Source organism: Orcinus orca, chromosome 21 (genome assembly GCF_937001465.1).
Source record: "Orcinus orca chromosome 21, mOrcOrc1.1, whole genome shotgun sequence".
In the NCBI taxonomy this organism is placed as follows: domain Eukaryota; kingdom Metazoa; phylum Chordata; class Mammalia; order Artiodactyla; family Delphinidae; genus Orcinus; species Orcinus orca.
Genome location: NC_064579.1, coordinates 6,246,788 through 6,261,434, shown reverse-complemented (window position 1 = coordinate 6,261,434; position 14,647 = coordinate 6,246,788). Strand labels below are relative to the sequence as shown.

The 14,647-nt window shown below is 49.7% G+C and overlaps 1 long non-coding RNA gene across 2 annotated transcripts in view; it reads right to left on the bottom strand.

The window, feature by feature from the left end:
* LOC117198437 (uncharacterized) overlaps positions 1-13,448 on the bottom strand; it is an 80,249-nt gene extending 66,801 nt beyond the window's left edge. The window contains exons 1-2 of one of the 2 annotated variants that reach the window (XR_007474686.1): positions 13,173-13,448; positions 11,540-11,693 (exon numbers count right to left, since the gene is read on the bottom strand). This is a non-coding gene — a long non-coding RNA (uncharacterized LOC117198437). The remainder of the gene's footprint in view (positions 1-11,539; positions 11,694-13,172) is intronic. The other variant, XR_004479607.2, reaches the window with a different exon arrangement.
* Between the last annotated feature and the right edge of the window lie 1,199 nt (positions 13,449-14,647).

The window sequence follows — 14,647 nt, the reverse complement described above, 5'->3', positions numbered from 1 at the left end:
TCAACCCTCTTCAGCTGCCCCGGGGGCCTGACAGCCACCAGAATTTACGACCTGGACAGCTTTGATCCAGGCCTCTGAAAAACATCAGGAACAGCTCGGCTCTAAGCCCCGGAGAAGGAGGTTTATGGACAGGAATGCAGCCTCCTAGAGAAAGAGAGCCCCTGGGAGGGAGTGCCTGGGGCAGGTGGAGCCTTGAAGTCCCCCCTTGCCATCTGGGGAGAGGGCACAGGGGCCTGGACCTCAAACCACCAGTGACACTGTTCAGAGGGATGGGAAGTTGCCGTCAAAACTAAACCGGGAAGAGGCGACACTCTGGCCCAGACCCCTGAAATTCCCTCACACTTGCTCACCTGTTCTTCCAAACACGTTGCCCGAGTTACTCTAAACAGAGACCAGAGAGAGTGCCAGATAAGACAGGAGCTGAGAGAGGCACGTCCACCCAGCAGGCCCCTGGGTTCTGTTCTTGTTGATGATACTGTTGTTCTTAGCGATGATGGGTGCGGCAAATCGCTGGATTAGGTTTCATCCCTGTCTCCTTGCAGAAAGGACAGCAGGCAGGACAACGTCCAAGCAGCCACAGAACCCCCGTGGCCCTTTCCCTCGCCCTCAACGTGGCCCTTCGGGAGGGCAGGGAATCGTGCACCCTCGGGGAACATCCTCAGCTTTGCCCATTGGCGAAGATATCCCCGAAATAGAGCCACATCCAAGACGAAGGAGGAGCCCAAGAGTGTCGTCCGGACACTACCTCTGATTGGTTGCCTCAAATTTCCATTCTCAGCCACTTCCCTAAAACCGCTCGCTTTGGGAAAGCAGGCTCAGCTGTGGAGAGCCACAGAAGGGTCGCTAGGAAGCCAGCCAAACAGGTGTGGTCTCTGCCCTCTGGGGTCCACAGTGTGATACAGACGTCAGGAGACAAGTGTCTTAAGAGACACCCCCAGAAACAGGCAGCTATTCACGGGCCCCGCGAGCCTGTCTGCGGCCACGCGGGCAGGAATAGACACGTGTGCGCTGAGCACCAAACTGGGTCTAATGACCCTGGCCTGTCTCGCAGGGTCATCTTGAGAAATAATAGCTGATGTCAGACCATGAGCCGGAGCAGCTGTCCTGCATTTGCACTCAACAAGAGGAAGGGACCTTCAGTTACAGCGGGAGGGATTAAGGTTAAACATTAAGAACAGCTTCCTGGAGAGGAGGGTTGTGAAACACTGTAATGTGTTACCCAGGGCCTGCCATAGACATGCCTTCTTTAAGGAGGCTTGAAAGAAGCAGGAGGTTGGGGACCTCGCCAGGTCATCTCATCCATCCTGCTGAAGGCGAGGACTTAGACTCCAAACCCACCAGTCAGGGCCCCTCGGACACAGGATGACCTCGATGGCTCCTTCCAATCAGAAATGTGATTTTGAAAATCTCCCCACACCCTACAAACTGAGAAGAGAATCCAGAGCCATCTTGAGACTACCCTTCGGGGCCTACTTTCAAGCCTTCGTTTAGCAGTAGTCAGCATTAACAACAGAGTAGGAAGCAGAGTGGTTTCCAAATGCTGTGGAGACCGAGACAGAAATGTATCAACCAGCACCAAGAGAAAGCCCCGCACCCCCAGGGACAGAGAAATCATAAGATCATAACCTTTGATTGCCAGAGGGAACCATCCACCCATTTTACAGATGGGGAAACTAAGGCCCACCTAGACATGGGCAGTTACTTTGAATCAGAGCTGGGACTGGAAGACCCTGGTGCAGAGCCTGGCTTTACCACTAACCAGCTGTGTGACCTCCAGCAAGTCACTTAACTCCTCTGGTCCTTGGCAGCCTCGTCTCCAACATAAGAATATTATAAATGTTAAACCGAATACATAGGACAACATCACCAATTCTAGAACTCAATAGATCTAAACATTAGAACTTACTATTGTTATTCTCAGTTTGTGAACCTTTCTGTTAAGTCTGGCTGCCTTGATTGGAAGTGATTCTTCTAAATTTTCAGATGAGCAGAAAAATAAAATGTTTGGTCTCTAAGACCAGGGAAGATATGTAATTAGCCTTAGACATCTTCCCATCCCAGTCCATTCATTTTCCAGGTGAGAAGATGGAGGGGTGTCCAAGGGCACTCAGAGAATGACAGGAGGGAACGTGGGAGAGGGGATGCAGAGGGGAAGCTTTCTGCTCCTTCAGTGCCAGGGGGTGGGAGCCAGTGCACTCCCTGGCCCTGGGGATGGTTTTCAAACACATGAACTTGAAATCCCAAGTTGTTCTTTAGAAGTTGCCCCTTCCATAGCCCCCAGTTAGCGGATCCTGAGGTTGGTACCCAGAGGGTCCCGGAAAGCCTTGACTAACCTGATGAGCCCGACATGGTCGCTGGCACCAGAGTAGGCGGGGTTTGTCCAATGGCGTGGCTTTCCCAGCCCTGCCCTCCGTAGCCTCCTGCCTCATCCCGTCTCCAGCCCGCTCCCCAACACACTCTCCCTCCATCTCTAAAATCAATCCCCACTCGAGAAAAGAGCAATGGAAGGCACACAAAGACACTTGGTGAGCACCTCTTGCTCGCAAGCCTCTATGTGAGTAAATATTACCTGATTTGACTTCCCCCCACCCCGCCCCGTCCCACCATCCTGCAAGGTAGTTATCATTACCCACCTTTGAAGGTAAGGAAACCGAGGGTCAGAGTGGTTGGCCATGCTGACCTCATCACACAAGGAGTGAAAGTGGCAGGTCGGGGGATTAAACCCCAGTCTCTGCATTCTGAAGCCGGCCCTCCTCTCCTGGGGCAGCCGACCCAGTCCAGCCCTGGGGCTCCACTTGGAGTCCTCTTCCTGAATGCTTCCAGCATCACTTACCAGTTCTGATGCCCCAGTCTTCACCTTGTCCCCGGGCCTGAGTCCCCTTCTTGGTGAAGTCCCCTGGGACTGGCAGAGCACCCCCCCCCCCGCCCCGTTCCTCAGGCTCTGGAACAGACATCCTTCTGTCCCTTTCCTACCTGGGCTTCCAAGCATCCAGATTCTCTGTCACTATGAGCTTCCTGCTTTGGGAGAGGGTCTGTCCCCTCTCTCTGTTACATGGGTGACTACCCTGTCTGTCACCGCATCCTTCGGGTTATAAGATGCGCCTGCAGAAAGGGACTCCTCCCAGGACCTGCTGTCGGACTTTGCCCCAGATGCCCCTCAGCCGTGCCTGGACTAAGATGTTGCAACCAAGCCTCCTGGAAACGCCCCAGGAGACAGGACCACAGCAGCAGCGTGGGCAGGAGAACAGACCCTGGAGTCAGACTGACTAGCTGGGAACTCTTGGGCAAGCTTCTTATCTATGCCTCAGTTTCCCCAGCTATAAAATGGAAATATGAGGACCTACCTCATGGTACTCAGTAATTAAATGAGTTAATAGGCGTAAGCAATTAGAACAGAGCCTGGCACGTGGTTAGTACAACGTACATGTAATTAAGTGAAAGTAAATGCCTATCCCCTTCAGTTTGAAAATCACATTCCCAGGCTTGGGGAATCTCAGGGTTGGAAGGATACATCTCCTGCCCAGCACAAGAGTGCTTACAACCACAGCACCCAAGGGTGAGCGTCAGGCTCTGGAATACCTCTAAGGATGGGGAGCTCACTACCTTACAGCAGCCTATCCCAGTGTTAGACCTTTTTTTTTTTAATTGAAGTATAGTTGATTTACAATCTTTCAGGTATACAGCAAAGTGTTTCAGTTATATATATATATTATTTTTCAGATTCTTTCCCATTATAGATTATTACAAGTTGCTGAATGTAGTTCCCTGTGCTATACAGTAGGTCCTTGTTGTTTATCTACTTTATATACAGTAGTGTATATCTGTAAATTTTGTTTTGTTTTGTTTTTACCCTGAGTTAAAAGCAGCCTCCCTGGAGCTTCCACCTCCTGGCCTGAGCCCCAAGCCTGTTTCTGCCCACATGACAGCCCCACGTTCCCTCCTCACCCCTGCTCCGGGCACCCTCAGCTGTGCACCGTGATTTACGGGCGGTTTCCACGCTGACAGTGAATGCAAACCAGCCTGGCACATTCTCACCTGCTTCCCGCACCTTCCCTCCCCAAAGCCCCCAGCCTGGCATTCCAGCACACACGCCGGTGCTGACAGCTCTGAGAGCAGCTCAGCTGGGCTGGGCATGTCCAGAGCCAGTGGCTGGTGCCCAGGGACACAGCCGAGATTGTGGGCCCCGAGCAAAGCCTCCAAGCCCAGGTCCAAAGACAAGGAAGGGAGAAGATCTTCCAGAATCTGCCTTAACACAGGCAGAATAAACAGGTGGGGGTACCTGGGAGGCACCAAGAAGACTCTTGCTTTTTTTAAGGTCTTGTGCTTTGGGGTTAAGCCTTGCCCTCTTCCTCTTAACCTTTATTCAATGTAAAAATTGATGTTTATTGTTAAAAATTTATTATATAAAGCCTGTGATCCTTTGATGAAAATGAAACTGACATTTGTGGTGGGTAAATGACAGAATAAAGTGCCTAGGAAGAGAGAATATTCTGGAAAATGGAGGAAAGAGCAAACCCCCTCCACCTCTCAGCTTGCCTGGAATGATCGAAAAGGTGAAGATAAATAATATTTATTTTAGGGCCTACCATGTGCTAGGCATTGCCCTTCACCATTGACCTAAATGAATATATTTAATCCTTCTAACAACACTATGAGGTAGACGCCCCTTCCACTTACAAATAAGGACATCAATAAGGACTCAGAGAAGTCAAGCAGACTGCCCAAAGTCACACAGCTAATAAGCGGCTGAGTCAGAGCTCAAACTCAAGTCTGGCTCTGTGCTAAGCCCTTTCCACTTTCCACTGTGTGATCAGACCCCACACCCCCTCAGCGTCACCCAAGCCCTGAGAGCTTCCACATCACGTTGAACGAAGTCTCTCTCTCTCTCTCTCTGTCACACACACACACTCATATACATATGTACATATGTACACACACAAATACACACCCGCACACATAGCCTCAGGCTCACAGAGGCTGCCCAGCACAGGGCCCTGGAGCCAGGACGTTGCAACCAGACCCCCTGGTTCCATTCCCGGCTCAGCCTCCCTGGGGCTTGTGACCTCTTTGAGCTGCAGCTTCCCCATCTGTAAAATGAGGACAACTGCAGTTACCTCTCTGGGTTTGGGGGATGATGAAACGAGTCACTTTGTGAACAGTGAGTGAGTGAGTGCCACACACATATGTGTGCAGCATTGAGTCCTGATAGTACAGGAGGGGCCAGGCTGGGGGCAATCCACATCTCTGAGTCCCCATCTCAAAACAGGAGGGCTGCTTCCAGATGAGGACTCACAGCTTCTCCAAACCAAGCATCCCGCGATGAAGCCTTAAGTGCTTCTCTCTGGGGCAGAAACGCCTCTAGCAGGAGCCCCAGAGGCCAGCTGGCTCCAGGTGTCACTGGGGGACATAGGGACTTCTTCCCAGCTCTTTTAGAAAGAAAGCTTGAGCTAAAGGTTCTGAGTGCCCAGTGTCCAGCCTAGAACGAGGTGACGTCTGGGAAGCCACCGCAGAGGCGCTGGAGCCGGGAGGGCCTAGCCTCCACATGCCTGAAGGGCCCTGGCAGCCCACGCGCTGATGGCCCTGGGGGTGTGCGTGAGGACAGGACACCCCCAGTGAAACTGCTCAGGGGGCCATCTGCTCTGCCTTCTCACCCAGAGACAGGACCCAGGGGGTCAAGCGAAGACATCTGCCCTGCGGGGAAGTAAGCAAGGTCCTGGGAACTCCTCCCCCGCAAAGGACACAGCCCTCCTGGGCACCCCACGCCCAGGGCCGCCTGAGCCGCTGCTCCTTCACACGTGACCGCTCCCCCGCTCAGAACCAGGAAACCACATTTATACTGGGGTCTTCTCTCACTCTACCATTAGGCTGGGAAGAGGCAAAGAGGCCCTGCAAGTGTTGGATTTTCCCTCTTTTTAGACATTTTGGGACCCACTGATTCCTGATTTCCATCCCGCTGTGGAAAGGGACTGACAACTTATATGTCCAACTCGGTGCAGCTCAGCAGAGGTTCCCCCTGCGCACATGCCAGGAACTAGGTCTCTAGGGAGAGACAGAGATGAACGAGACACAGCCCCTGCCCCCGAAGAGTTTAGAATCTAGTTAAGGAAACAGAGTAAACAAATGACTCCAACACAAAGGAGAGGCGATCATTGCTGGATGAAAGACCAAAACAAAATGCCGCAGAAGCCCAAGAAAGGGACCTGTGGCAGGAAGACTTTGCTTTCTAGAAAGTGATATCATATGACGTCATATGATATCACTGAGATGTGGAATCTAAAATATGACACAAGTGAACATATCTATGAAACAGAAACAGATTCACAGACATAGAGAACAGACTTGTGGTTGCCTGGGTGGAGGAGGGCATGGCTTGAGAGTTTGGGGTTAGCAGATGCAAACTATTATATACAGGATGGATAAACCACAAGGTCCTACTGTAGAGCACAGGGACACATATTCAGTAACCTGTGATAAACCATAATGGAAAAGACTATGAAAAAGAATATATATATGTATAACTGAATCACTTTGCTGTTCAGCAGGAATGAATCCAACAATGTAAGTCAACTATACTTCAGTAACATAAATTTTTTTAAAAAACAAGGTGATCTGGCAAGATTCCTCAAAAGCCTTAAAAAAATGTTCATAATCTTTGATCCAGAAATTTCCACTTCTAAGGATCTATTTTGAGGACATGATCAGAGGTGTGCGTGAAGATTTACGGGCAAAGACATATTTATGTTACTTATGAGAGAAAAATGGGGCACAAAGCAAGTGTATAATAATCACATTATAGGTGAGAGGATGCAGAGGGGCAAGTGTTCCAGCAGAGAGAAGAGCATGTGCAGAGACATTGTGGCAACTCCAAGGACTGAGAGAGAGAGAGGGAGAGAGAAGAAGAAGAAGGAGGAGGAGGAGGAGAAGGAGGAGGGGGAGGTCAAACCTTGTGGATCTCAGACAGCGGTGAGGATCCCAGACTGCTCTCACTCACTCACCCTAAGGGCAGTGGGAAGGAAGCCTTTGCCGTATTTTGCAAGGAGGGTAGCCTCTGGCCGCACCGTGGCAACTGCCTGCCGTGTGCAGGCGCCAGTCTAAGCGCTGCATGGATTCACTTACTTAATCTGTACCGCTTTGTGAGACAGGGAAGTGAGACTCAGCGAAGTGAAGTAACTTGCCTAAGGTTGCACAGCAGTAAGAGGCAGAGCCAGACAGTCTGGGCCAAAGAAGTTAGTTGCTGGGCTAAGGGTGGAGGGAGGGGAGAGCATGATGTGGGCAGACCAGTTCAGAGCCATTGTTAGGAGCCATGATTAGCAGGACCTAGCGAGAGGTGAGGGTGCCGCGGGCAGTGGTGGGGAGAGAAAAGGCAAGAGTAACTCCGAGGCCCCTAGCTAGCACCTCCCTGATTTGGGGGAAACCAGGAGAGTGTTAAGTACATATGCATGGCTATTATATATGTACACGCACACAGACATATATGCCATATGGCCTATTAGGCAGAGAGAGAGTGGAAAGAAATACAACAGGATGGTAACAGTAGCCGTCTTTAAGTAGTAGGCTGAGGAGTTATTTTTGTATTTCTTTTTTACACACCTGCACGTTTTGTAAACTTCTTACACTAGGTGTACATTATTTCCATAATCCAAGTAAAATTTGTGAGGCCTCCAGACATGCAAGGAGCCGTGGGCAGCGCTGCCTGGGCGTGCAGAGGCCCCCAGGCACTGTCTGTGGCACGCGCTTGGTGAGAGACAAGCAGCCTTCTGCAAGCCTCCCAGCTGCGGCTCCCCCTGTGCTCCTCCAAGGCCGCCCACAGCCTGAGGTCAGCCCAGCTCCACTCCGAGCCTCAGCGTGGACATTGGAGGTGGAGTCCTCAACAGGAATTCCAGACCAGGCTGAGAGGTCCTGGCTTCCTGCGGAGGAGCCCATAACACAGGTCCAGTGGGAAGTAAAAGCAACCTCACAGTGGCGGGATGGGGAACAGATCCTCCCGAGGTCCCCACGGCAGGTGGCAGTGGGGTCTCCCACTGGGCTCTGCGTGTCCTGCCAACCCCCCTGCGCTTCCTCTGCAGGTCTGGGGCCACATCCCAGCTTCCCTGCCATCTGGATGTAGCCAGAGGTAAGTCCCGGAGAAGATGGCTGGGAAGCAAGAAACAGGCCATTCCTCTAACTCTGTCCTCTTGAGAGCAGGATTGGGGTTCAGAGGGCAGCGTCTACAGCAAAGACTCGAAAAGGCCTGGAGAACCCCAGCCGAGCGGTCAGGAGCTTGGGTGGGCTCAGCTGAGGGTGCAACCGGGAGGCACCCTCCTTATTCCCCAGGGAAGCAAAGTGAGCTCCCATGAAACCGGCCGGTAGGAAAGTGCTAAGGAAATAGGGGCGGGGGGACCCCAGGAAGAAGTGTCCGTCTGCCTGGCAGGGGCTTCTCCAGGACACAGCTGCCTCTGCTGCATTTGGACAGGCCACTTCCAGTTTCTGGAAAAAGCCACAGCAGCTTCAGGAGTCAGCACACCCCAGTTCACATCCAGGCTCTGTTACCACTTTTGAAGAGTTACCATGTTAAAGACCTAAATGTAAGACTGGATACTATAAAACTCCTAAGGAGAACATAGGCGGAATGCTCTTTGACATAAGTCACAGCAATATTTTTTGCATCCGTCTCCTAAAGCAAAGGAAACAAAAGCAAAAATAAACAAATGGGACCTAATTAAACTTCAAAACTTTTGCACAACAAAGGAAACCATTGACAAAACAAAAAGTCAACCTACTGAATGGGAGAAAATATTTGAAAATGATATGATATGACCAGTAAGGGATTAATATCCAATATATATAACCAGCTCATACAACTCAATGTCAAAGAAAAGAAAGAAGAACTGAATAGATGTTTTTCCAAATAGGAAATGCAGGTGGCCAACAGGCACATGAGAAGATGTTTAACATCACTAATCGTCAGGGAAATGCAAATCAAAACCACAATGAGATGTTACCTCACACCTGTCAGAATGGCTGTCATCAAAAGAACACAAATAACAAATGTTGGTGAAGATGTGGAGAAAAGGGAATTCTCGTACACTGTTGATGGGAATGTAAATTGGTGTAGCCACTGTGGAAGACAGTATGCAGGTTCCTCAAAAAACGAAAATTAGAACTATCATATGACCCAGCAATTCCACTCTTGGGTATATATCCAAAGAAAACAAAAGTACTAATTCAAAAAGATACAAGCACCCCAATGTTCACAGCAGCATGATTTACAATAGCTAAGACATGGAAGCAAACTATGTGTCCATCAACAGATGAATGGATAAAGATGTGGTACATATATGTACAATGGAATATTACTCAGCCGTAAAAAAGAATGAAATTTTGCCATTTGCAGCAACATGGATGGACTTGTAGGGTAGAAAGAAAAATACTGTATGCTATCACTTATATGTGGAATCTAAAAAGTAAAACAAACTAGTGAATATAGCAAGGAATGAATAGACTCACAGATATAGACAACAAAGTAGTGGTTACCAGTGGGGAGAGGGAAGGGGGAGGGGCAATATAGGGGTAGGGTATTAAGAGGTACAAACTACTACGTATAAAATAACCTACAAAGATATATTGTACAACATGGGGAATATAGCCAATATCTTATAATAACTATAAATGGAGTGTAACCTTTAAAAATTGTGAATCACTATATTGTACACTTGTAACTTATATAATATGTACAACTATATTTCAATAAAAATAAACAATTTTTTTTTGCGGTACGCGGGACTCTCACTGTTGTGGCCTCTCCCAGTTGCAGAGCACAGGCTCCGGACGCGCAGGCCCAGCGGCCATGGCTCACGGGCCCAGCCGCTCCGTGGCATGTGGGATCTTCCCGGACCAGGGCAGGAACCCGTGTCCCCTGCATTGGCAGGTGGACTCTCAACCACTGCACCACCAGGGAAGCCCTAAACAAAACTTTTAAAATTGAAAAGTTAAATGGTTACCATGGCATGTCTTAAACTTATACAGTGCGGTACGTCAATTATATCTCAGTAAAACTGGAAGGAAAAAAGTGGTTATGACGGCAGTGGACTCACGGGGCTCTTGGGAGACCACAGATTGGGAATGGGAGCCACTGTGCCCAACACACAGATCCACACAGCAAAGGGCTGCCTCTGTAGGAGTCTGTTGCAGGGTAACGCTGTCCAGGTGCTGTTCCAGTGACCAAAGGACACATACACACACACACACACACACACACATACACACACACACACCCGTACACATCGGTGTCAACAGTCACATTTATGAAGGCATAAAGCTAAGCATAACCACCTAAAACACACAAGTGTGTGCACAGCCTGTTTACTCGCATTCTTGTAGTCACATTTAATTCATGATCGTAAGTTAGGACAATATGCAAATTACAAAGTGCTTTTTACCTGACCCTTATTATCTCATTTGATTATCAAAACTTATGGCGAGAGGTAGGTAAGTTAATTGTTATCATCCAGTTTTCACAGATGATAAAACTGAGCTAAGAGTCTCCCAAAGACACACAGTAAATGACAGCAGTAGATTTAAACCCGGTTCCAAGCTGTACGCTCTTCCACTCTGCCACACAAGCTCCCATGACATAAATACACCCTTATCTCCTAATCGGCAAATCGAAGTTTCTTAGCCGCCAAAAAGAAGACTTGGAATCAGCCCATCAGGTGAGAGTCAAATAGGACAGAGAAGCTGATAGTCTAATAGGGAGGGCTCCCTCCGCCATCAAGCAAGAACAAGCAGCCCCTCAATCTACCCTTCTTACTTCCCAGCCTGTACCTGGCATGTTCTTTCCACCCAGGACACCATCCCCAGACTCTCTCTAATGAAAAATCAAAGCCCAGCTCAAGTCCCACCTCCTCCTCCGAGCTCCCCTCCTCCAACACTCCCACCACCACCACCACGCTGCACACACACACACACACACACACACACACCTTTCTCGTTTCTCTCATGTCCCATTATAGAGTCGGGTCCTCACTGCTTGGCACATGTGGTTCTGGAATTGTTTTCTGTGTTTCAAGTATGAGAGCAAGGGCTCTGCGCTCAGCCAGCCATGGCTTTGAGTGAGCCCCATCTCCCCCTTCCTAGCTGTGTGGCCCTGGATAAGTTGCTTAACGTCTCTGGGCCTCATTCTCCTTGCTATCGAAGGGGGATAATGACAGGACAAACCTCATACTTATGAGAGCTAAATGTAAAACATGTGCCTGACACAGAGCAAAAGCCCAATGAATGTGACCTAGGAATACAGTTTGAGTTTTCCAGCAAATGTCCACGGAGTTTTGGACACATTCTTTCAGGAACCCCCTAAAGGGTCCAGCACGGGGCTGGGCACAGCCAAGTCATCAGTTGGCTAGGAAAGATGAGCCACCAGCCAGCTGTGGGCGCTAACCTCTCTGGCCTCAGTTCTCTGATCTGCGGGGCTCGGCGTCTTCCCTGACCCAGAGCACAGAGCGGTGACAAACTGCACTCTCAACAGCACAGATGGTCCCCAACTTATGACGGTTCGACTTACGATTTTTCAACTTTACGATGGTGTGAAGGCGATACGCATTCGGTAGAAACCATACTTCCAATTTTGAATTTTGAGCTTTTCCCAGGCTAGCGATCTGTGGCACGATGCTCTCGTGATGCTGGGCAGGGCACCCAGCCACAGCTCCTCGTCAGCCCTGCTCTCAGGGAGTGGGGGAAACAGCAGATGCGATTACCACCATTCTGCACCCAGACAACCATTGGCTGTTTTCCACTTTCAGCACAGTATTCAATCAATTACAGGAGAGATTCACACTTGATGATAAAATAAGCTTGGTGTCAGAGGATTTTGCCCAACCGTAGGCTAACGGAAATGTTCTGAGCCTATTTAAGGTTGGCGAGACACAAATATGCTGTCTGGTAGGTTTGGTCTACTATATGTATTTTCATCTTATGATATTTTCAACTTCTGATGGATCTATTGGGAAATAACTGCATCATGAGCTGAGGGAGATCTGCATTCACGAAGGGGGGAGGCTAAGTGAGCCAGGGGTTATTTGGACCTGGGTCTGGACGCTGGCTCCACCTTGAGCAACAGGAACGTCCTCTCTGAGCTTCAGCAATAAAGTAAGGGTGACAAGAGTAACTTCCCAGTGCTGTTACAACAACTCACGGGCGTCACGCACGCAGAACTCCTGGCACGTGACAAACAAATGTGCAATAAAGTCATTGGTGGTGGACATTGTCGTCATTTCCATTATTATTGTTACTAGTAATCCCTAGCATGAAGGATAAAGGAGGTACAGAGAATTCAAGCCACAGCTGCTGGGACAGAAATGACTTAGGAAACCGTAATTTGAAAAGATATATGCACCCCAATGGTCATTGTAGCACTATTTACAATAGCCAAGACATGGAAGCAATCTAAATGTCCATCAACAGAGGAACGGATAAAGAAGATGTGGTACGTATATAAAATGGAATATTACTCAGCCATAAAAAAGAATGAAATAATGCCATTTGCAGCAACATGGATAGACCTAGAGATTGTCATACTGAGTGGCGTAAGTCAGACAGAGAGAGACAAATATCATACGATATCGCTTATGCGTGGAATCTAAAAAAAAGGGTAAAATGAACTTATCTACAAAACAGAAAGAGAGTTACAGATGTAGAAAACAAACTTACAGTTACTGGGGGTAAGGGGGCATGAGGGATAAATTGGGAGACTGGGATTGACATATATACACTACTATATATAAAATAGATAACTGATAAGGACCTACTGTATAGCACAGAGAACTCTACTCAATACTCTGTAATGACCTGTATGGGAAAAGCATCTAAAAAAACAGACTGGATATATGTCTATGTATAACTGATTCACTTTGCTGTACACCTGAAACTAACACAACATTGTAAATCAACTATACTCCAATAAAGGAAAGAAAAAAGAAAGAAAGAAAGAAAGAAAGAAAGAAAGAAAGAAAGAAAGAAAGAAAGAAAGAACTTAGGAGAATTGCCTCTGACAGAGTGAATAGTAAAAATTTGAGAGCTTGTGTATTACATGAACCCCAGGATCTCCTTTCTCTCTAATGCTCAGTGTCAGTGGATAGAACCACACGCCTTTCCCAGGCCCCCATCCGGTAAGGTACGGAAAGAAGCTAAACACATACTTGTCCTCTGCTGTGGGAAGATCCTCGGTGCCACCTGGCTTGTCCGGTCAAGGCCCCCGGGCAGGCAAGGCACACACCCAGGGCGGCACCTGTGAGGCACGGTCCCCTCTGGGGCTGAAATCACAGGCTCCCTGCCCCTGGGGAGCCCCTGCCTGCCCAAGGCCCATCTCCAAAGTGCAGAACTGCAGGCAGCCAGACTGTCCCAGGCTTGTCCGAGTACTGTCCCCCAGCCGGGAGGCCCAGGTCACCACTGTGACCCTCTGCGGGGCGGGGCGGGGCAGGAGGGGCCTAGGTGAAGGAGGAAAAGTCTCTCGGGGACCAGGAGAGGAGTCGGGCATGAAGCAACGAGCGCTCCCAATGAGCAATGGGCACTCCCAACTCCCAGAGCGGCTCTGCCCCGCCCGGCCTCCCTTGAGGCCGCTGCAGCCAACTTCAGCCGGGCCACTTGCCAACCCTCAAGTGTTGCCTTTAGGGGAACTCAGCAGCTTTCAAGGTGCTGACCTTCCTGCCAGTGTTTGCTGATGAATACCTGTCACAGGCGTGAGTACCAATGACAGCCCCGAGTGAGTGGCATTAAGGGGACACCTGCATTAGTGACATGCCTTTTGAAGGTCAATGATGCCTATTTAAGTACCTGAGGGGAAGGTGAGGGTGGGAGGCACCAGCCACCCTGCATTCCAAGCCGGGGGCTCCATGACTTGTACTAGCACTCTCCCCAGGCATCCCTGTAATTGAAGGAACTCAGAGACTTTCTCTCCCTCACCCTGGAGCAGAGGGTGACAGAGAAAGACACATTTGTCTCAAGCCGGCCCTGCTCACCTCTGCTGGGAAGCTGAGCTCCCTCTGTGCTCACAGGAGGGGGCGGGGTGGGAGTTGTTAATGCGGGATGAGAAGATTTGGAGGGGAGGCGACGGGGACAGCACATTTCCAGTGAAAATACAGGGGCTCGGGAGAGGGAAAGCCTTGACAGGGTGTTCCCGATGACAGCACACCCTGCATGGGCCAGGCGTCGGCCTAAAAGTCGGGAGGAATGTATACAAAGATAGCTGCTCCATTTCAAGTAAATGGAACAGGTGTCCCAGGGGAAAAAAAAGTCCCAACGCTGATTTTTTTTTTTTTTTTTTTTTTTTGCAGTACGTGGGCCTCTCACTGTTGTGGCTTCTCCCGTTGCGGAGCACAGGCTCCAGATGCACAGGCTCAGCGGCCATGGCTCACGGGCCCAGCCGCTCCGCGACATGAGGAATCTTCCCAGATCGGGGCACGAACCCGCGTCCCCTGCATCGGCAGGCGGACTCTCAACCACTGCGCCACCAGGGAAGCCCCGGAAGCCCCCCGACGCTGATTTCTAAGAGGTCAGTGCACATGATACATGGTGGGTGGTGGTATTATTATAAAAAGATGTCGGGGGTAAACCACAGGCCTCCCCACAGATGCGACGGCCAGATGGAAAGGCTGGCAGGATTTTGACCTCACTT